The 24886-nt window shown below is 35.3% G+C and overlaps 1 protein-coding gene across 3 annotated transcripts in view; it reads right to left on the bottom strand.

Moving 5' to 3' along the window:
* KCNMB2 (potassium calcium-activated channel subfamily M regulatory beta subunit 2) overlaps positions 1–24886 on the bottom strand; it is a 209381-nt gene that overhangs the window by 105593 nt on the left and 78902 nt on the right. The window contains exon 2 of one of the 3 annotated variants that reach the window (XM_072408130.1): positions 2891–3065. The exons of 1 other annotated variant lie outside the window; for it this stretch is intronic. The gene's annotated coding sequence lies outside the window, so the exon portion shown is untranslated. Of the gene's footprint in view, positions 1–2890; positions 4176–24886 lie in introns of those variants that run through there. One more of the 3 variants, XM_072408129.1, reaches the window with a different exon arrangement.

Below are 24886 nucleotides of genomic sequence, written 5' to 3'. Positions count from 1 at the left end.
CTGTTTCATTAGTTTTCTATGAGATTATTATTAAGGTCATTATTTCAAAAACTAGAGCCAATCTAGCAAAACCAATACCGTATTTGGAATCTGTGCATAAAACATAACCTAAAATGACTTTAGTCTGTTTGGCAAGAAAATGTTTGTTGACCAGTGTTATATAAGTTCATGACAGCTCCTTAATTTAGTGTTAGATTTTTACTTATGAATCCCAACACTATCCTGAAGACCATGTCAAAGTTGCTGTAAACATTATACAAATCCTAAGGGATCTATTATTATCTTTTTTTACCCAAAGTTCACTCAAATTGTACTCCAAATTCATACAGTTTTCATACTGGATTTATTTAAAAAATAGAATCATAAAAAATAGAATCATTAAAAAAGAATCATAAAAAAAGTTGATTTACACATTTTCTAATTAAATTTAATGTGTATGTGTTGGATAAAAGTTGGGTGATTCTTGGGTGAAAACATTTAAAAAAATCGATCCCAAAGTATATGTAAATTCTAACCCCCAGCCCAGACTTTAAGGGGACGAGGAGAAGGCAGGTGTTCTGTAGAGTGACAATACTGCTCCATAGGTTATATGTCGTCACCCTAGGACCACCTTATAAAGAATGGGAAAATATGAAAGCAGAAAACTAATGCAGCCATCACATGCATATTATGGTAAACCAGAACGTATTTATTGTTTTGTTCTTGGGTTTATTTAAACTGTAGCTGACTTAAGTGTTAACCCTCTCAACTAAACTGATAGTTTTGTAGATGGGTCTTTATTATAAACGTAGAAGTAATTTATATTAGAATTCTGAATTTAGAAACATTACAGAGAAGTGACTGCTTATCTACTGTCTAACTGTCAAAGATACTCTGAAACTGGTGCAATGAGTAATCATTTCTCCTTGTCCCACTTCTGTTAGGATTGCTCTGCAATCTCTGAGAAACCTGTCATCGAGAGGACATTTATAATAACAGCAGAAGGACAGGGACCACTTCTCTTTTGGTGCTATGTTACTATCACATCTGTTAAAATGAACCCTAGTTTGTGTCATTGTATGTATGTGATAATGACGATGCATATTATAAAAAAAAAAAACGTTTACTATGTTGGTTATTATTATGGTAATAATTATTATATATTATGGTAATATTGTCATTGCAAGAATTTGAGGTTTGCAAAGTTTGGATTTGCCTAAATATTTGCATACATATCCTAATCTATGAAGATTGAGAATCACACAATTCAGGAATCCAGCAGGTCATGGTTTATGAATTGAACAATGTACCGGATATGGAAAAACCTTCATGCACATAAATAACTAATCAATTTCTGATTCACAAATTCACTTTTTTCATCAGTGGATACTAACTCTTCCAGTATTCAGACAGTTAAATGAAAAAATTGATTTCAAAAGTGAACTGCTAGTAGGATAAATATATGTGAATATTGTGTAAATCTCTTGAAAAAAGGACATTGGAGTTGGTTTACAAAAGGAATGTAGGCTGTGCACATAACGAAGCTAATTATCTTCTTACAAGGGGCATTTCACTTAGTTTAGTAAATGAGAAGCTCTGCTGACTTCAATCATCCCTTCAAGTACAAGGAAACAATCCTGTGTTTTACATGAAGGTGATTGGACATGTGATTAGGTTTTCTTTGCAAAGTAAAATAATCTTGTGATAATTTGTGTAAATTATCCCTTGTAAATACTTCACCTTGGCAAATAAACAGTTTACATTGATTTAGTAAATCACCCCCCTTTTTTTGAAGTTTCTGTGAAAAATAACAAGGGTAAAGGAATCTGAATATATTACAAGTATTTCAAGAAAATCCTAAATGCATTTTAAACTTTTTAAATGTCCTTAGCTACAGAGGTTTCTAAGTAGCACATTATTTTTCATTTAGCTTTCTATATCAAAAAACATCTACAAATACATTCATTTTGGTTTACTAGTATTGACAAGAATCTCATTCATCCAAGAAATGATAATAATCAATACTTATTCATTATCGTGGTGACAGTTCTATGAGACCATGTAGATAGTAAATAGGTTCGTATCTTCTGCTTGTTTTTTACATAAACTAGGAGTGAAGACTTTAGATCTGTCAGGTTATGATGGAACTCTATAAGATCTCAACATGTACACTGGGATGGGGGTTGCTGTCTTTAGAATTGCTATAAATGGTCAGAAGTGGGGTCTTGTTTTCTATTAGCTTGTATGACCTCTTTAATTCAGTGGAGCTCTGGGGTTCCCAGGTAACTCTCAGACTTATCTTGGTACAGAAATTTCTTCTAAACATGAATGCACTGCTAGAAAACAGAACTTTGTAGATGCAAGCTAAGAAAGTGTTTGTGTAGGAGATTTCATAGCTTAATTCTCCTTAAGCTTTCTGACTTTCTGACCTGAATTTTGTACTGACAAAACAGTACATGGAATCAGTACTGAGCTATATAGAAGACTATAAGGATAGTGTAAGGGGTGTGAACCGCTAGTTTACAGACTAGCTCTAATGCCATTGTTGTGATCTATGGGTGCAGGCACAATAGGACCAATGTGCTATATTGCTATTCAGGGCATAAAAAATGTCTCATTCAATTTATTCTTTTTCATTGTGTAAACTATAACTCAATACACAGGCTTACATTCAGGTACTACCAAATATTACGATGTTATTATAAATATCTTTTTTTTTGTGCATTATAATACATAGTTCAAAGCTCAATAGAAAAAAAAAGATGTGTACAAAAGACAATACATTAAATGCGAATATTCTAACACTGCATTTCTAGAAAGCTCAGTCATTGGTAATTCAGACAGCTCATACACTCAAATCAAACCCTCGAGATCCAAACTGAAAATGTTAGTAAGGAAATTGTCAGCCTACCTTTATTCTACAATGCCCTGACTTCGGCATTTTTGAAAGCTTCTTTGCTTCTATTGTCACTGATCTTTGTATCTCCTTTGTAGGCTGGCGTATAAATCTGCTCCATGGAAAGAATAATTCCCCTCATCCGTAGAGCTTTACAGTAGTTTTGTGTTGGATAAGTAACTTTTGTATCCTGTTAGAAAAATGTGAGCGTCATCAGACTATTCACATCAAAGTCCTCAGTGCTTCTACTGTCAAACAAAAATGCTAAAGTAACAAGTTCCAAAAAATCTCAGCTCAATGCAAATTACATGTAAATAGAAATCCTTTTTTGAGTTTAACAAAGAAATAAGTGGCAGCAGCATGCAGTAGTTAGGCTAGCCCACTGAGACCCTGTCCAGAGATCCATAGGGAAATCACATTTTCCAGAGATTTGTGGCTTAAACAAAAATCCCATACACTGCAGTAAAGAGAAAAGGAGGCATATCACACCTTCTCTTGGCTCCGTATTATATTGCAATATCCACTTTAAATATCAATAATCTCATTTTCCACCTTAGCCTGCCTCGGCTAAGCTATCGTGTCCTTGGAATGTATTTGTTCTCACGCAGTCAAGTTCGATCCAAGGAAATCTCTCATCGCTACAATCTCTGTTCTTTTCTCACACTGAAACAAGGCTTTCTTCTATGTCCCTGATCTTTTCCTACAATCAGATCACATGTACAAGCCTTATCGGCACAAATACGGTTATAGTCCTGTTTGTCAGCAGAAAGCCATGTTCTGTGAATGCCTGACACAGTCTAACCAGCCAGTGGATAATATGAGAGCTCCTATGAATTAGGGAGATACAGAATGTGTAGCTCTGGTACCAGTCCCTCTCTCTCATTCATCAGGGAGTCTCCTTGGTAACTAGCTGTTCCTCTCCGATGACTCCTATTATATCAAAGCTCCCTGAATTTAAAGGTAGAAGAGAATCCAAACAGGCATGGTGTATTGAAAGTATAGCTGTTTGTTTCTTGGCCGGTATGTGGTGTGTTATTTATGTTTGTAAAAGATACAGTTGTAATAAAATAAAAGGACATACATATATATACATGACCATATGCATTCTCTGTGTTATTATATACATTTTGGATTAGGTTGATATGTATTGACATTATGTGTTATTCATATCTGATACTGTTGCAATTAATGGTGTGCAATTCTGGATCTCACTGGCCACTACTGTTTCTTACGGTAAATGCAGTTTTATTAATTGGTAACATTAAAGAAAATAGACTGCTGTATTGATTGGTAAGTGTTTAATGGTGAGTTTTTAATTGGAAAGAAGTGGTTTTATGATTTTTTTTGGAGATATTGGAAACCTACACTATTGGAGTCCAATAAGGGTTAGAGATACATGACTTTACATTGTTTTGATAAGAATGATGGTCATTTAATTGGTGCATTAAAATGATTTATTGAAACAAGTAAAGGTGTGTTTTTATAGGTTGGCCACAGATATTACAGGCTGGTTAGACATGCAATCGTTATTATTTTTATTGGCCTTATTTCATTCTTACATATTCATGCATACTTGTGCAACCCAATCATGTTCCTAATCCTTTTTTTTTATGATTGGATTTTCTTTGTGAATTCCCATCACAAGCACCAAGGAAAAATGTTCCAAACACATTTATTAGATCTACCACATTGTGATGAAAATAGTTATCAAACAACAATAATTCAACAAATATAGGCTGAAAAATACCGGGGTGGAACAAAACATCTCAGTGATGAAACTTCAACGTGCATATTTAGGATTTTTCTCTTGACTAGCTTCCCTATGACTGAACAAGCACAAATGACTGTGGAATGGTAAGGAAGAAAGAGGGGCATGGAGCTGTCATTGCTGGAGCAGAGCAAACTCAGAAGTAAGTTCTAAATAATTTGCAAGTAGACCATGCATACTTAACCATTGCATGTACTCTCATCACACTGCTAGCTCTCATTCCTTTTTGAAGTGAAATTTATGTCTAAATAAAATTCTAGCAGGTTGACTCTATTGCCTATGATATCACACTTTAGGTTGATTTCTCTCATCAGGAATTTAGATGTGTGAGTACAGGACTAGAAGCTGAAAATATAAATTAATTATATAATAAAGAGATGCAATCATCAATCCGAATTTTATGTAAATATTCATGTGGTCAATATCCCTCATGTGTATAATCAAATTCAAAGGATCTTTTAAAAAATGAACTGCACCATCCTTTAGACTGGAATACAGCCTAAAATCAGACTTAAAAATTCTAACTTTTCCTTCCCACGTAAATAATACAATTACAAAGCTCTTGCGGAGCATATCATAATGATATTAATTGCCCTTTCAAGGAAGCCTGTATTTAGAGAAATATATAGGTTGCTGTTTTGGCCCAATGTGTAAAAACCTACCCAAAAAAGGAACAACAGAGGAAATAGGGACAGAGGGTTCTGAAAGGGAGATAAGCAAGGATAGTTGGGAGGTAGGTAATGCAATAATAATAATAATAACTCCACCTACATACCATGGCAAGTTATACTTCTAAAATTCTGAACTTTTGGGGTTCCAGTTCTATTCCACAATAGACATACTTCTTTCAATTTCGTATAGCTATCTGCAACCCTGTTGGGGGAATTTGACCTTACATCTTGTCCCCCTGACCAACAGTAACTGCAAGACAGGAGAAAAGAATAAAAAAAAAAGAGTAGTTGTCATCGGGACAAGAAGTCACTCATCATAATAGTAACCAAACATAGGTTCTAACAGTTTCTATGTTATTGAATGGAACATGTTATGTTGCAGTCTATGTTTCCAACTCTTCCTGTCCAAAAAGGAAATGAGGGAGAAAATCCCCACCAATAAAAACACTGTCCTCAATAAAAAGGCAAAACTAACAAGGATTATATGACTTATATTTTCAAACACCAAGCAAAAGTTTGATCTGCAGTGGGGCTTTAACCCTCAAAATTCCTTGAGTACTTAAAACCCACCTAAACCCAGTTGCAAGGAGTTACAGAAAGGACATGACTAAACTCTAGTAAATAGAATCATGTTGATGCAGAATTTGTGCATTGCAGATTTTTTTTCTTCTACCTAAACCCATGCATGCTGATTTCTCTTGTCTGCATGGGATCATACTATTTATCATTCATGATTGTTTGGGTTATAGCTCAATTCAGTGCAGTTCAAATTTACATAGAAATATACAAGAGTCATCAATTTTAGTATCCCACACTGCTAATTTTAACTTGTTTTATAGGTAATTTATTTTTAGTATAGGGCAACATGTACACTAAAAATATGGTATATTAATAGAAAATAGAGTTGGCTGTCCTAAAGCTATAATACACAGAGGATATTATTATCGGCATAAAAAAAGATGATTGTTCCAGCATTTCAGTAGAAGATTAGAGGACAAGATCAAACAAAGGTTTCCAGAAAGCTAAAATAGCTGTGGCAGGTCAGGTTCACTGATTATGTATTCTACAAGACTGAATCTTGTCAGTACATAAAACAGCAGGGAAAATTCCAGGGAAGCAATGTTGCAAGGTAAACTAAACCAGAAAATGATATGTCTACTAAAGGATATAATTACCAGCAAGTGAACACTTCAGTTGCTTAATACACTCTGGAAAAAACACATATGCTTAACGCCAAGGCCATTTCATTCCAAAGAACTTCATTTAATAAAGGAACAAAGTACTGGCCTGAGTAAGCTCGCTTTCCATGTGTGCTAGCTGGATGTTAGTTTATGTTTTATGCCTTTCTATACCAAATGAAACTCTGTGAAATGCTAAAATTTTAAAGCTGCACAGAATATATTTAGGATTATTTATTATGCTTGGCTTTTTACCACTTTGTCATAACCCAGTGACTGACACGGGTAGGGTCTTGTTTAGAAGGAAAATGCATTGACTTCAGCATTGGACTCTATTTAGTTTGTTAAAGCAGTGGTACCATCAAAAACTGTTTTCCCTTAGTGATCTCTGGCTGCCTATTTGCAGTGACGTTTGTATACATGTTCCACAGCCAGTTGACAGTTCTAGTTGAAAGGCATTTCTCAAAGAACATTTCTTGAAAATTACAACAGTGGGTTGTACCTATGTAATGTGTGTCTTCAAAAGTTGTATCCTGTATACAGATGTTTAATGAATAAAAATCTTTCATTTTTTAAGTTTAAAATCACCAGCAAAAAGTAAGATTGTGGTGTAAAGATTTCTTACTACCAGTTTGCCAACCTGGAGCTTCTCAGGGGGGTTATCACAGATTGCTGAACACCCAACCATAAAGCTGCTTGTCAGCTTGGTATAAATTAATCAAATAATTTCAAAACGACAGACAAATCATATCCTTTAAAACATCACCCTCAAGTATGTCCTAACTACAGAATCAAAAACCTTTTTCTAGATCCAAGGATACAATTACCCTATAGCCTCCATTATTATGTGAAATTTGAGCATGGGTGAAAAGCCTTCTTTATGATTTGTCTCAGTAGATTTCTGGGGAATCTGCTCCGTCAGATTAGTGGAGATCTCTCTCCACCTTAATAGCTGAAACATAATTCACCCTAATAACAGCTTTGAAGACTTTCCAAGTAGAATGCAGAGAAACAGAGGCTCATTTAAACTCCCTGTAAGTTTCTAAGCCTACGGAGACAATGGCAGCCATCCTGGGATCCACAATTCAATCTTTATGGTAAGGGCATCTTTATGGTAAGGGCTCCCAAAACATCAAACTACACAATACACCCATAAAATTTCATTATTTCGGGGCATTTTGTTATATGTTACTTCTCCTCATGTTTCTTTACCATCAAAAATTAAAGATTTTCACTTGTTTTGAAACTATTTTAGGGCTTAAAGTCAACCCTTCAAAATCTTTAGCACTGAATGTGTTCTTATCTTTGGCAGATTTGGAGGTCCTTCAAACTAATTATACATACAAATGGGTCAAAGTGTTACCTTATCTAGGCATCCAGATTGTCGCTGATCATGAGAAGTTGTATGAAGCTTTTTATGTACCCTTAATTAGATCTCTGTGTGGTCTTTTGAAGTCTTTGAGTATGCCTTATATCCCTTGGTTTGGACGCATACACACTATCAAGATGACTTTCTTGCCCAAAATTCTGTACCTAATTGGGTCCTTCCAATACTTTTTCCTTATAAGGTTTGCCAAACTATTCAGAATAAAGTATTGTGTTTTTTTTTGGAAATCTGTGCTTCCTTGTATTAGTAAGCATGGACTTTTTGCCCTAAAGTACCTGGGGGTCACTGGAGTGCCTCATTTATATTCTTACTATAAAGTATCCCAATAGCCCCTCCCATCTCTATCCATAATAAAGACTGTCCATTATGGTCTCTGATCGAAATGATCCTTGCCCATCTCAGTTCTATGGCCAGTTTAATTTTGGGACCCCCGTCCTTTAGGTCTAAGAATATGAGCCCATTTCTGATGCATTTGTTACAAGTCTGGGACAGTTAAGAACCACGGAAAACTTATTAGTGGACATCGTCGGTTAACCTCCTGGGCGGTAACCCCAAGTGTGACTCGTAGAAAAAAGATGCTAAAAGCGGTAACAGAGTCACACGGGGTAATAGAGTCACACGGGGTAGGTAAACCTATGGGAAAAAATAGTAAATCGAGTCTTACCTGATCCGCCGGTGTCCCGCGTCGTCTTTCGCTCTTTCTTTGTGTCTTTTTTCTTCTTCCTTCAGCGTCTTTTTTAAAACATTAAAAATAATATATATTTTTAAAAAATATTTAATATATTATTTTGACATGATTTTGTGTTTCCAACTTTTTTTATATTCAAACTATTATTATACTGTAAAATAAATGTTGATGAACAATGTACCGCTTTTAGACAAATCCAGATAAAACCTGACTTTATATGTAGGACCTTACTAGAGTTGGTTCTCTGGTTTCTGGTTTAGGGATACATTAATTTGCTTATTTAAAAAAAAAATACGATATTCCTCACCAATAATTTTGTCAATATTTACAAATATGTTATTTTCTTTATAGTTTGTTTATAAAAGACCACTAAATTCACCGGCTCCTGACCGCGCATGCGGTTGTCAATCAAAGGGGAGGAACCTCCCCCATAGTGAACGCCATAAACCCACCTACTCTGCCATCGGAGATCTTTCACGACACAACCCGCCCACTTCCCTGAGCCAGGGATTTGCAAGGGGGACGCAGTCCGCGGCTCCGACGGGTGCATCCCCCCGGTGGGGTCCCTCTCCTGACCCCACTCTGGGGTGCACCGGCCAGAGCCCCAGACCACCAAAATCTTCTTGCGGACCACCGGTTGGCGACCCCTGGTTTATTAGATCTCAACTCCCTTTAACCATGAGTATATTTGAAGGCATATGCAGAGAGAAGCCTACTACGATGGGAGCAATCTCTTTTCTTTATAGTTCCATTGTTAGCACATGGTTCTATAAACCTCTACCCTATCTGTTGGCATAGGAAAAGGAACTTTTTATTGTTTTTTCAGAACACGATACCACAAATTTATAGCAAGCTATTTCCAAAATTTAAAGGAACATGATCACCTTAGAAAATTCCTATAAGGTCCTTATGAGATGGTATCTCACTCCTGCTAGAATAGCCCATGCAATCCCCTCTTTGTCACCAAATTGTTTTAGAGGATGTAATGTAAAAGGTACTATGGGTCATATATGGTGGCTTTGCCCTAATTTATCTAGACCAGGGGTGTCAAACTCCAATACACTTAAAATAAAAACGTAGACCAAGTCACAGGCCAAACTTGAATTTTATTGAAAAAATTGAGGACGTTTTTCCTTCTCATTAGATATAAAACATTTTCATATGGAAACAAGAAGGTTTTGCCTAACATTTAATCTGGAACAAGCCTATAATAGAGAAAAAGGCCTAAAATTTTTACTACATGATAGATAAATAAAAAGACCACAATAAGCTATGCAGGAGAGAAATCCTTTGGACAAAACTTTCACTTTGGTGTAATCTGCATGGTTGTCAGTACTATAGTAGGGTAAGTAGTCTTGTTTCTCCCTATTGTTTTTTCTAACTGTTTTACTTTTCCAGAGAATGCAATGTGAAACCAAATGAATTGCTGCATTCATCTGGTTTCACATTGCATTCTCTATCACAATTTTCTGGCTTAGCTGTCAGTATAAACTTTGCATAGATGTTCATCAGCCAAGCAATACAGAAGGTTCTGTTTGACTTGCTGCAGCTTCATATGTGCATTGCAAGACGATGACTTTGTGAGGTAATAAAGTAAGCAGTACAGGAAAACAAAGGGATAATTAATAATTATCATTATCAATATTATCTATCTATTGTTACAAATCTTTGCATCAACCCAATGGATGTCACACATAGCTAACATATGATTTTGGCTGAATTTGCCCTTTAAAGTGGAACTATAATTCTTCAGAGCAGGCACGTCTTTATTACAGAAACAGCCAGGTGGTATCCCTCCTGCACTAAAGCATGCTTACCTGCTTATTCAATATCTTCTTTAAATGAATGCTGAGCTATGCATAATGAACATATGAATGTATAGTGGGTATCCTGGCATCTCAGAGGGCTTACTTCATCCCAGCCCAGCCTATCAAGATGGCAAAATTTTGGACACCAGGAAGAAAACAAGAAGATAGCAGTGCCTGTGATGTAATGAGGACAGGTAAGTGTTTTTAAAAAACTGCAAACGGGCAGGTAGGTTTGTTTTATTGCAGAATAAATATATATTGCCTGTCCCTTTTGCAATAAAAAGCCTGTCTGTTTTTTAGGCTTTAAGGAGATAAGACAGTTTGCATAGGAAATATTGGAACAAAACAGCTGAAATGTCATATCTAGATAATTGTCCTTTAGGATTAAACATTTTAAGTGTATGAACCACGAAATTCTAACATTTCAAAATACCTCTATATTAGGAGTTAAAAATAGTATACATAGCAATTCATGCTTTTATCAATTAACAAGCGAAAAAAGCAAATAAGCATTAACTCATCAAATGTTTGTTTTCACTCTTCAGTTGGCACCAGACTTGCCAATGCCTACTGCTAATTGGTTGGCCTTGATTACAACCTATTCGCACTGTATGTGGTGATTGTATGTCATAAAACTGCTTAGCTTTCATAAGGAGAAAAAAAAATATTTTAGCAATATAGTAATGAAGACATGGAAAGTCGAAAAGAAACTTATGCAAAATTTTCCATACTTTATAAGCATCTCAGCCAGAGCTTTGTGAATTACTCAAAGGCACAAGCAAATAATAAGCATGAGTGTACAGTATATTAATCAAGCTCTGTCATTTACTGATTAGTTCATTTATTTCAGACAGGGTTACAAGATCAGCAATGCACTAGAGCAATAAACAGTACTTATTTGCATTAGCTGCACCGCCAGTAACACAGTGCCAAAAACAAAAACAAAAAAAAAAACACACGACAAAGCCGTCTGAACTCGAATTCACCTTTGATGTAAGTAGGGATTAGTTGAAAAACCCCAATTACCTTTTTGTTTTATTCTGTAGCTAAGCAAGCTTTGTAACAAGGACTCACTATTCTGTATTTCTATCTTTTTTCAATATAAAACATTTGTTGTATCTTTGGATCACCTTTCAATAAAGAAATCACAAGTGGTTGCAACTGAGCATAAATCTAAAGATGTTATTTGAGGTTTCTTATTTCCTAAAGCCATCCCTCAATATTACAATAATGTATTATAAACCAGCAAACTTCAGAAAATGGGTGTTACTGTATTGGTATTACCCCACATTCTAGGTCTGCCAACCCGAAATTTGATTTTCTTTATTCTAAACAGTGAAAGACAGTTTACACTTTGACTGAATCATTGCCATGATAACAATTATAGACTGCCCAAAGTGATCATATTGTCTAGTTTTTTACAATTTAGCAACATTGCTGTACATATTAGGAATCGTAAACCAAAACATAGGGTATGGCAGGAACTGAGCTTTGAAAAATTGGCATCACATTCTGGAGTGTTGGACAACATACAGCAAATGCTCCACTGATTGGGAGCTGACCAAAATATAAGTAATGAGTCTACAAACACGGTGCTTGGATCATATTGTAATACCTTTAGGCTATGTTCAGACTTGCTGTAAAAAACTGCAGCACCTGGTGTGCATAGCTAGGTGTGCAGAGGATGTGTCAGACATTTTCAAATTTAAAAAGTTTTTAGGTGTTTTTTTATGCCTAAAACCTTTTTTGACATGGCAAATCAATCAGTTTGCCCTGCCTCCAATTTTGAAACCAGACACCTTCAATAGGCACGACATGGATAGGGAATGGGGCAAGGAGCATGGGTGCCCCCCTCTACTGTCTATAAAAGATCCTGGAATGTTGGGAAGGAATATTTTAGAGGACCTAGTTAAAAAAAAAAACACCTAAAAATGCCTGTGCAAGGTTTTTTACATGTTTGCATGCAGTTCATATTTAGGTATTTTGATGCAGAAGAGGTTGTAAACAGCCACTGGACTTCTAAAACAATTGTGCCTCCTGCCACCGGTCAAAAAGGAAATAATGTTCAAACATATTTGTTCCAGTGTCAGCTGATTTTTGTGATGGTTGTGAGTGGAAAATACACTAAAAAATGCTAGTAAGCAAAGACTGGAGTTGTATAGGGGGCCATCCTTCAGTTTTACCACCGATAATAGGATAGCAGCAGTCACATCCATGGTTTAGGAAGATGTTGAGCAAGCACAAAAACATTTAGGCCAATAAGCCTTTTAGTCCTGTGGTCCAGTCCCCAATTATAAAGTGTTTTTTTTTGGACTTGACTAGTTTTTGGACTCTCTGTGCTGGCTAGGTTACAATGTCTAATAAATTACATGCACAAAGTATTATTATATTATATTGTTTGAAATTCATTCCTTTGTTGATTTACCTTTTTAAACCTAAACAAATAAGAATGTAAAAAAAGTGTAGTCCAGAGTAACTATTCTACTAAAATCAGACTTGTGGAGCACACATCAGAGATAACATTTCTTGAATGACAGAATTTGTAGAAAAATTACTTAATTGGATACCAAAACAATACATTTGATTACTTTTTTGTGAGTTGTGGCCTCTTGTTTTGTTTTTAAAGCTATATGTTAGGCTATATTAAAGCTATAGGTGCCATGACAATAAGGCGCAGTTTTACCGGAGGTTCATATGTTCTTGTTTCCAAGGATAACATCTTGGAGGATAGATTCCCATTATAACCTTTAGTAGCAGTATGTTGCTCCTCAAGGAATACCAGTTTATCCACACTCTTGGGTTTTGTATGACTAGAGTGCTACTATATCTTAACAAGCAGGGCTCTAATGTAATGGTCACAAACTAATAGCTCCAGAAATTGAGCAACTCTGGTTAAAACCATTGCTTGTAAGGTGGAACAAAACATAAATCGTCAACTGTTCATTTCACCGTCATATTCCCATGAACATGAGAACTGCACTTCGATGGTAATCCAGAGCCTGGTTGGATTACTGCCTTGAGTTTAGGATACTACTTGGCATTCTGAGGTAAATGTTAAATTAGGCCTTTTTGGGCTCCACAATTGGGTTTGCACATTAATCTATTGATCTCTTCATAGCTTCTCATGTTCAATACCTTTGTCAAAGATATCAAGGTAGGCTTCATGATCATCCTGCAGGGACATTTCTGTAAAGCACCATGTGCCAGCTGTGGATGTATGGAAGTCGGCCATTGCCCACCATCTGCCTTTTTAACAGGGCCTGTATCTGTTGCTATAGAGACGGGTTTACTTTCTGCTGTTCTTAGTCCCAGAAAGCTACAGTCAGATCAGCATTTGCTAATCCTCCATTTTATTCAACAATAAATGTCTGTCTTTTCAAGGAGCTGCCTGCATCTGAGCACCATGTCCTAAGATTCATAAACGTCAGATTTACCTGGTATTAGAAGTGGTAAACCATGAACAAGACAAGGACACACAGGAAATAACCAAGTGGGTTTGTCCAATGGTATTTTCAGCAAGGCAGGAAAAAAAACACAGAATAGTTTTGTACAGCAAAACAGACAGGACATATGCTTGTCCGAATTACTAAATAAACTCACATGAGATTTTACCGTACTTATACAGATTAACAATGTGTGCTCCAATGGGTTCCTCAACGCCCGCAAAGCAGAAAGAGTGAAAGAGAGCACAGATTATCAGTCAGCTTAAATTTACTGGTAAAATACCTGTAGACAGCAAGGTCTGGTTACCAGAAAAGAAAATTTGTTTTCTCCATATCAGTCATAAATCCTGAAGTCCTTGTAGATTGTGAATAACTGAAGTTAAATTTTAATTGATTTTTATGTTCATGCTTAAATTTGCTCAACAGGGGATTAAAGGGACCATTTATTAAAAAAAAAACATGGAGATTCTGATTTAGCAAATGCTAGTTGTCTAATGGCCCTGATTACTTTCTTGCTTTAATATGTTTAGACCCAGATCAAATGCATAACATGATGTCTGACTTTCTTGGTCAGTGTTGTTGTTGTGACGGGTCATTTACTGAATAAGTACTTAAATCAAGCTAAATAGTTTAGCAATGTGGTGATGCAATTGGTCAATACTGGTTACAAACCGACATTGTTTTATAAACACAATTAGCCAACGAACCCCACTGAAAAGAAACATCAACTGAATGTCCATGACCTCAGCTAAACGTATACTAGCCTAAAATAGCAGCTTCTGCAGCTCATCTAAAGCTCCCTGTCAGCCTGACACTGGCTGCCACTGCCATCCTGTCAGAGATGGGTCATTTTCACTGTAACAGTATATAATTCATAATTCACATTAGCGGTTTGACATATCACATTCTGTTTTCTTTGTCTCAATATTCAATCAGCAGGATATAGCATTATTTTAATGGCTCTGCTGTATCCTTTGAAGATGATGTTTGAAGATAACAGTTTTATATTTGCCTGTCAGTTCACGTGGTTGAAGCAAACACAAGTTCAAAGCTGATGCACATCCGTATGTCATTGTATAAATTTACATTGGTGATCATTGCAGATGTACTGGTTGATATTATGAATATGGAATATTCATATTGTAAAGTCCTAGTTACTTTATATTCATAAATGCATTCTAATAAAATATTTTTTGATGTGTGTGACCATTGAAACAGCAAATTGATTCAAGATCCTTACCAAAATGTTAGTCAGATGTCAATTAGCATTCTTAAACATATTGAATCTAAGCAAAAATTGCTGTTAGGGAAAAAAGTGTCATTGTAATAAAGCAAGTATATAAATATATAGCTATCCTCAGCTATCCTCAAGTTCTCAAATTTTTCAATAGGGGTGGGGGGGGGGGGGGGGGAAGGCCAGGGTTTTAAGGACAAAGAGGAAGAATGCCAAGCACAACTGTAACAGCTATAACATAGTAGACAATTTTATCTTAAAGCATCTCAATCTAATTAACACTAAGAAATATACATTAACAATTGATAAATCACTTGAACAGCTTAGGCAAATTAAACTAGGATAACTGATGATTGTATAAAAGAACATTACCTTGGTACAGTACAGAACAACACTATTCTTAACAAAACAAAACTACACATCACCTTGGAATGACCAGAAAGGACAAACTCTGCATTAATTCCATAAATAGTGGAAGCTAGTCATCAGATACCAACAGCTATTGTATCTGCTTTTATTTAGAACTGGCTTTCTGTGGAGTGAAGTAGAAGAAATACTAGTTGTAATTCTTTGACCATTGACATAATAATAATAATAATAATAATAAAAAAAACGTACTGGCTGAAAAGGACATTTTCAAATTCCAATTTAGTGATTATTATGCCATTGTAGAATTAAAGTGAATGCCAGCTAAAAACTTTTTTTTGGTTTTTATTAAAACTGAAGAGTAATAGAAAATCTCCAACAGGAATAAAGACTTAAAGCAGAAGTAAACCCAAAACAATAAAATATCACTTACCTTCAAACTCGCAGGTCAGTCTGTCCGTCAGGGGGTTTCTTCCATCGGGTCCTGCGTCGTTCTTCTCTCTTCTTCCGCATTCTTTTCCTACGTTACGTAGATTGGGAAACAACTTGCCGATCTCACTGCGCAGGCGTGCAAATTTTCTGTATTGATGCTCGGGCATGCGCAGAAGGAGCAGCCAAGAGCCTCCTGGGTTGCGTGATGTAGGTATCCTGGGAGGCTCTATGCTCCCATTCATTCTTGATTGCTTAGGTGATTGAGAATTATGAGGGCAGTGCTGCACCTTTTCTTTTTTTTTTTTTTAGGGTGTTGCACTTAAAAAAACACAAACAACCAGAATTTTTACTTTAAATAAAAAGGGTTGTCTACCCTTTTATGTAAAGTAAAAAAATTCTGAGTTTAGGTATGCTTAAAAAAATAAACAGGTCTAGCCTACTGATTTGTACAATGGTTTCACCTTCATGTTTCTTTCTTAGAGCAAAGTTACTTGGCAAATTTGGCTGATTTAAAGTACGGTAATACATTCTATGCCTGAGAGTGTACTTGAACAGCTGTCAATAAGAAAAGCTGAACCTTTCCTTTAAAAATACCAGTTACCTAAATGTGCGTTAATACAAGAGCTTTTGTATTTTCAAAAATGTTATGCATCCCAAAATAATTTTACCGATCAGAGGTTGATACTTTAATTTCTGTTATTTCATGCTTGTCCCAGTTTATTAATACAGAGAGTATTGAAGACAGAAGACAGCCAGATAACAAACATTTTGATAAGGAGGTCTGACGTGAAAGCTAAAGTACTACTCCTGCTCCAGGATTACTTCAAGACACAGGTAATGTTTATTGTATTCTGGAAAATCTATTTAAATATGTGGGTATTAAAAAAATAATGTATCAAAAATATTCCTGTAATGTCAACATTTCATACACTCCAAAATGATACGCCAAACAGGACAGTTCAATCACTGGGATCAGAAAAGTCAATCTACCAGTTTTTGAACATTTTTTGCTCTACAAAGATTGACATAATTAAATTTTACATGATGTATGGATTGTATAATTCTCTGCAGACTGAAACATGAGCATTGATTTACCAAAGGAGATGAGACTTTAAAAAGTAAATAGTAGTAAATAGGGTGAAAAAAACAGGATTGGTTAATTGAAGGGTATGCAACTTTTCCTTTTTCGCTTAGCTGAACATCCTTACTTCTAAATCAACCCCATTTTATTTGCATACACAAAGTATAATTAGCAGAAAAGTTACAATTGCCGGATTTGCCTTGTTTTTCTCACTAAATAGTTTATTTCTGCTCATTAACTTTTTCACAACTCAGTAGTGATTCTGTAAGAAACTACTGAATTCCAGCTGTTTAACTCAGGTTTGAAAGTTTTTCCTGAATCCCCAAGGTAGGTTTTAATGAGCGAGGTTGAGGTTAGAACATCACTCATGACTACAGATTAATATCCCTCTATATAGAATAGTAATATCTGTAAAAAATATAATGGTCTGCTCTTAGAAAGAAAACGTTTTTTGATAATAGAAACAAGAAAAACTATATTTTACATACACCTATACCTTGTTCTGATGTAAAAGTTAAGTGATAGATATTGCTTATATATACATTATGCTTTGCCTAGGAGTGAATTATGACAAAATCTCTTGCTGAAATACTAGGCTGGCTGGGTACAAACTGTTTATTCTAATGCTTGTATTGTAATCCTTCTAACATCATTTTAGGAGAACTAGTCAAAAATAGACTTATACAAGAATGTATTTAGTAAACACATTTTATAATTGTGACAAATTTTCTGTGAAAGAATAATACACACCATCTTTTATAACCTTAATTGATAAACCAAATTCCACCCCTGATTCAATGGTCCCAAAAAGAGAAACCCCGTGGTCTACCATAGGGGTGATAGTAAGTGCTTCTGATGTCACTACTGACTATTACAGAGATGCCTCTGTGCAACACAACCTTTTGTTTAACTTTAATTTTACCTAGTTTTAACTTGTTTAATGTAGTAACCATGCATGTCCTGCTGTTGAGGAATACCATTGGTTGCACACAGCACTACATTTGACAGTTAGCTGTCTACCCAGTGAGGTGTCACTATACTTGAAAAAGTGAATCTCAATATATTAGGTAAACCACTAGTTTTTGAAAATGGGCATAACTACAGCCACAGCATCCCATATAGCTATATAGGGCATGAGAACAGGAAGGGACACTGCATATCCTAAAAGTAAGTAATTCCTGACTATCTCCTCTGCAATCTATTATCAATGCTGCAGGCAAACTTATGCATCTTTCCCACCACTCCTCTTCTGCTGCATCTCTTTGCAGTTCTCTTCACTGGCTTCCATTTCACCTTAGATTTAAATTCAAGCTCCTGTGCTGTGCCTTCAAGTCCCTCCACAGTTCTGGTCCCACTTACCTTTCTGACCTGATAGAAAAATACACCCCTAGCCACTCTCTTCGCTTCTCCAATGACCTTCTAATAACTTCCTCACTCATAACTTCATCACACGCACGGTTTCAAGACTTTTCCTGAGCTGCCGGACTCTGGAAAGGTCTTCCAGGTCCTAATCGGTTTGTTCCTGCTCCTTCTGCACTAAACTCAAGTAAAAACTTCACTTTTGGTTGCCACATGCTTAAACGTGTAAATAGACTCAGACTCACAATAGGGGTGTATTATTGGTCCCCTTTCTGCTACCAAAGTTTTATAAAAGTGTAAAAAATGGCAAAATATTGATCACCCTCCAATCATGGGGTCTCATTCAAAGTTTGCTAATAAATTCTGTTACTGGAGGGGAAATCACTGCTAGAAGTACTCATAACAGCTTTCCAAACCATCCTGCCTGAAGCTTGCCTGCCAATTCTTCCCTTCATAGTAATGAACCAAAAGAAATATGTGATACAAGTTTAGTGCAAAGCTCTGACACTACCTAGAAATTTGGGGTCCATGCCTGTCAAGCTTGACTGACATTGTGCTGTGACAGGAAGGTTTGGGAGACTTCTGGAGGTAACTGAAATAATAAAAGCAAATAAAAAGTGAGCTTAACATGATCAAACCTTTATTCTGATTACTTATCCATAGACTGACCTTTGAAGGTGTATTGATCTAATGGTATGACTGTTGAATAGAAAATGTCAGTAGAGATTTGATTGATTTACAGGTGTTGTACTTATTTTATATTATTAGTGGAAGGTATGAGTAAAACTCCACTTTAAGATCAAAAGATGCTAACAGTGGCTACTTATAGAAGAGCGGGCAGACAGTGTTTTCAAACCCTTTCAACTCTTTGTCCATAATTGCTACTTCTTGACAGACCATACACCTTAATTTTTCTTTAAAAATGATAAAGTTATTATAAAGAATGTTGTGAAATGCTTTTTGAAATAACTGTCTATAAATTGATGACTAGTATAGTTAATGGTGTTAGTCACCATTATTTTCTTCAGTTCCTAAGGCATACATTCTATACTTCCAGCATGTTCAGCCCTGCAACTCATATAATAAACTAAAGCGCAACACTCCATTCGTACCATAGCTTTCTAAACTGTAAGGTAATCATGAATATAATAGTGAAATCAAAGAGAACCCAAACATTGATGATGGCAAATCATTTCCCACTGCATCAAAAACAATTTTCCATGGTTTTTGACTACATATAATTATTCTGATTTTGTTTTTAAAATGTAACAGGGAAGCTTCATATCAATGGCACAAAATATAAAAATTACACCAGTCACCAGTCAATAGGCTCATTAACTCCCCTGTGAAAAAGCTGTACCTAGAAAATTTTACTTCTGCTTCATGACTGTTAAATAAAGATGAAAATATGGTTCACTTAAATTGGTTTCTGGTAGAATCTAATGATTCTCTGTCTGTCAAGCTTGTTATTATTTTCAAAAGTCACTACCAAACAGCCTTTTAATAATGTGCAGTATGCTGCAGTTCTACTAATTGTTAAAAGTATCCCAATGTACCATTCCAGTGTACCTTAATGGCAGCATTGTGCTACTGAGTGTTAAGTTGCCCTGCACTGTCAAAAATATTGTATCTATGAATTTTTTCTCAGGTATGGGGCATTACACAACCCATTTCCAAACATCCACTATACTAAAAATATAGGGAGAACTATTTGCTAGACAGGTTATATTAGAGAATATAGGTAGAGCTTAAATTAGCGGTTTGTGGGTTTGTCTTAAGCCTTAATAATAGCATGTACCAAGCACTCGGTTTTTCAGCTTGGTCTCTTTCTGCTACTTAATCTTAATATGAGTAGTTTAGTTTTGATGATGGGAGAGAAAGACTATAAAGTTTGCTTTAGGTAGAATGAGATTTGGGCCAATGTATCTCCTTGGGAGGTGACTCTGGATGTCATAATTAGCTAAATTTTCTAAGGTCTAAACATACTTTCCATATCCTATTGTCCATTAGGAACATTATAATGTTATTTGCATAAGTTAGGCAACCAATAATGACAAAGAAGGATTTTACAATGTTCTCCAAGCAGTCATGCATACACACACATAGTAAATCTCATTAGATAACTCAAAGAACCACTGTTCTTTGAACTACTGAGGTTCAAAACACATCATAGGAAGAGGGTTAGGGTTAAGAGGAGATCAACTGATATGCAAGTCTAAGGAAAGGATCACAGCTGATTAGGAGGATCACTGGTTGAAATTCTCCAAGGTCTAATAGTAATTAAAATCATATCAAGGGTAATTATATTTTTAAATGTTTTCTTTGTTTAGAATAATGAATGACACATTTTACCTAGTACATCATCTTCTGTGATATGAACAGCCTTATAAAATGCCCAATATTCTAAACAATGTTACAATTTTACAGGAGGGCTAAAAAGAAAGTCTATACATCAGTCTCTCTGTAAAAACTTGTCCTTTAAAACTTACTACCATCCATTACACAATAAAATAATTTAGGCCACATGGACATTGTTTTCCATGTACTGACATGATAATATTTATATATTATACAGAGCTACCTGTTATAACCCTTAAAAGCTTGCTTTACCAGATTTCATTTGTTTGAGGTATATTTTCTAACATTCAATAGTGTGCTCTTTAGAATATGTATGCAAGAACAAGTAACAGTAGCATGTAGTCCATGGTGTCAGTGTCACATAATATTGGTGAAGCTGGTTCTCCAGTGGAACATAGCTCATCTACATGAGAAGACAAGGTAAGCTGAAAGCATTGAGAATTCAGTTGTTCACAAAACAAACACTGCAGATTTCAACCACTGACATTTGAGGGTTAGAATAAGCTGTCTTACGAGACTAGAAGTTAAGGCAACCACAGATGTAGGGAAACTGCTCAAGAAGCCAACAGTCACAATTTCGATGTATATCTGAAGCAATTGTTCTTTCTCAAAGAAAAGATTGATATCTAAATTGGCACTGGAAAGTATAGGCCAAACGTCAGTCAAATTTAATTTGCATATTTATGGGCAAGAATCTAAACTATTTAAAGTTAAACTTTTTAAATTCAATAATATATATAATCATTTCATTTTCTTAGCAGTATCCCCACTGGGAAGGTTTCATCTTACTAATCATTCTGTGAGCACAACAAAAAACGGTTTCAACACAGTTTATTGCTCTTTATGTTCATGTTGGAGAGATTCCCCTCCCTTAAGATACTTTTAATCAAGTGTAGTGGAATCCCTTTAATAAATGAATGGATGATGTAGAATTTTCCCATAGATATATCAATGCAGTAGAATCTCCCAGTGTAAAACAAAAAAAAAGTGGATGGAGTTCAGCTTTATATAGTTTCATTTCTAGCCTGTCAATGCCAAAACATAAAAAAAGAACAGTTTGACACAATTACTTAAATGACAGGACTGAAAAACATTAACTTTGAACTTTATTTAGAGTGAACATAGCTTGTTAAAGGTGACAACAGAGAAAAGAAGATCTGAGTGTCAGCTGGCTGATATGCATGCACTTTTTTAGAAAACAATACAGTGCTTTCTTTGAATAAAACAGAAATGCAAGATTGATAACCCATTGTGTTGCCCTCCAGCCCATCATCCTTTTCTGTCCCAGGCCTCATTTGGAAGTTCCGGTGACAGTTGTCTTTGAGGCTACAAAGAAAAATCTTCATTAACAACTATAGACATGAACAAAGCTCATTAGGGAAAAAGCCCACAATGTGATCTTAGATGAACTTTTGGAGGCTGTTTTTTTATGCAAACTTCATAATACATTTGTAAACAGAGGATGAGTCATGCTAGAATCCCACTTTTGCCAGTGTTACTGTTAGACAATATATGATGTTCTTTTCTGCAGATGACTAACATAAACAGCTCTTGGCTTAAGAGGGCATAATTTGACATAAATAAGTAAAACATTTTCAGGTAAATAAAAATTGGTACACAATAAGAAAATACTTAATTATCAAATCATGCATTGGGCGCTGTCATCATGCATACCCATTACCATACTTTTCTGAGGATTTATCTTTTAAATGCCTAAATCTGAACTTCAGTATAAAGGTCTTTTTTCAACTAACCCAAACCCAAACGTCTTCCCCATGCACAGTCCAATTCATTAGCATAGTTTGTTGAATGATAAAGCAATATGCAGAAATCTAGACTTTTTGTTACGTGCAATCCTCTAACTCACAGATAATTTCTTTGGAATGTCCTTGAGCAGAAAAGGAACTTATAAATAGAAGGTAGATCTGTAGAGACTGACAGGGGAGTTCTCTTCTCTGGAAAGCTGTTTCTGCTCTGCCACTGCTCCCACAGCTGGAAACTTTTCTGCATTGAGAGAGGCATTATATGAATTGAGGTGGTACACAGTGATGTAAACTTGTCAGTGCAACCTATTAAAAATATTACTGTGTAACTGTGTAAATAATTTTTCCATATAGAGTATTATTGAAAATAGGCATCTGCATTTCCTTGCATCCACAAAATTGTTGTGGTTTAATGGTCCATAGCATCCAGTATATACAAGGTCATAGCTTTCAGGCTGGCTATCAGTGGAATGAATGTAAAGAAATATTTTGGCTTTTTTTATTTTGCAAAATATGAATAATCAACATTTTGTATACATATAACAACTATATATATATATATATATATATATATATATATATATATATTATACATTATAAACATATGAGATTGTATCACTAATCTTTACAACAGAACAAAGTAGGAAAGTAGATTCCTATTAATTAACGTACAAGTTTAAAGCAGAAGGAGTGGGTGTCACTGTCTGCAGGCTCCATATGTGACACCTCCATATGATTCTAAGACTAGAAAGAAAAGCAAACATCTGTAATGTGAGGGCCATGGACATCATAGATTGGTAAGAGAGAGCTTGATGACACTTCATGTGTGAAACGTGAAGTGCCCAGGAAAAATGGTTTATTCTATTTTATAACTGGAGAGGATTTCTACTCTAGTAGAAGAAAAAAAATGTAATGCTGGAGCTCATCTTTAGTTTCACCCTCTTTAAACCAGCTTTATATATTAGGGATCAAATAAGAGCTAATGAAAAAGCAAGATGTTGATTTACTGTTGAGCTGTATTACATAAGCTTTAATGTGTTTTTTTTTAAATATTATTAAGTCATTTTCAATGTTTTAAATTTATAGGTTTCATTAAAAGAATACCTGGTGCTGGAAAGGCAATCCTTCAAAAAGGATATATCCTAAGCCACCGAACCTTAAACTTTTTTTGAACAAATTAATGTTCATATTTCAAATGGAGAGGACGGAAATTACTTTATGTAATGAAAGAAAAGACACAAGTCAGACTTTTTTCTTTTCGCATCTTCTTGTCTTCCTTTGAGTCTTTCCTTTCTGTGATATTATCGATGATGGGGCATGGGTCATTTCACCATATACTGGTGTCCCTTTTGTCCTGACTATTCCTTTTTTTTCCTGTTTTCTATATTACCTTTCTTTTTCCCATGCCTTTAGTTCACGTAATATATGATTATTGATTTGGAACATTTGGAACATTGTTTCCCGATCATTCAATAAAAAATATTTGTAAAGGAAAAAAAAAAATAATACCTGGTGATCTTTCACACCAGTTCTCCTATGTGTGCTCCTGGGTTGTTACCCTGTCACATAGGCTTTCAACGGAGACTACAGCAAACAGGAAGCATTAAACAAACACTGTTGTCTTAGTCGGAAAAAAACAACAATATTAAACACCCTGTAACTGTTTCAAAAGTTCAATACAAGAATGTTTTCAAAATAAAGCACTACTGATATTTTTTTAATTTAAAACATATATTAGTTAACAGGGAAAATGTGACATCAAGCAATGCATCAGGTTTACCTTCTGTACAATTAATTGTTATTATTATTAATATTCTGTTAAGCCCCACCCCCTCTGTATAAGATAGTCTAGCGGAGATAAGATTATGGAAGTATATGGCGCTTTACAATTTCATGTTATTTCTCGCCTAGAAGCGGATAATGTCGTAAAGATAAAGAAAGCCAGTTCTATGAATCATAGCCCATGGGAAGACAATTTTACAATCCTATTTTGTGAAGGGCAAGTCCATTAGGAGTTATAAATAACCATCAAAACAGTTAAGTTGCTTGTTGTAGCACAAAACAATAAAGCTCTTATCAAATGCATCAGCTACCCCTAGAGACATATTTACATGGTTCAGAATAGAAAATATATGGGTGTAATTACTGGCAAATACAAAAGAAAACGGAGATTGAGCTTCTTGTGCTGCTTAACTTTGTTTTATATTTTATAATGTTATTGCCGTCTCATGGATGCCTACTTATTAAAATTAGAAATTGTTTACAAGTTCATCTGATTTCTAAACAAACAATAAAATGTCATTTACTGAGACATTTATTATATTTCCTGTTGGAATAACAACAACAACACAGTAAATAAAAAGTTCATTTATGGATATGACTGGATCTTAATGACAGGCAAGTAATGACTGATTCTACCACCTTATGGGAATACTAAGTAGCAAATACAGGTGGGAGGCACATCTAAAGAATGTC

The sequence above is a fragment of the Pyxicephalus adspersus genome, chromosome 4 (assembly GCF_032062135.1).
Source record: "Pyxicephalus adspersus chromosome 4, UCB_Pads_2.0, whole genome shotgun sequence".
Lineage (NCBI taxonomy): Eukaryota > Metazoa > Chordata > Amphibia > Anura > Pyxicephalidae > Pyxicephalus > Pyxicephalus adspersus.
The sequence above is the reverse complement of the archived record's forward strand: the minus strand, read 5'-3'. Positions and strand labels throughout refer to the sequence as shown.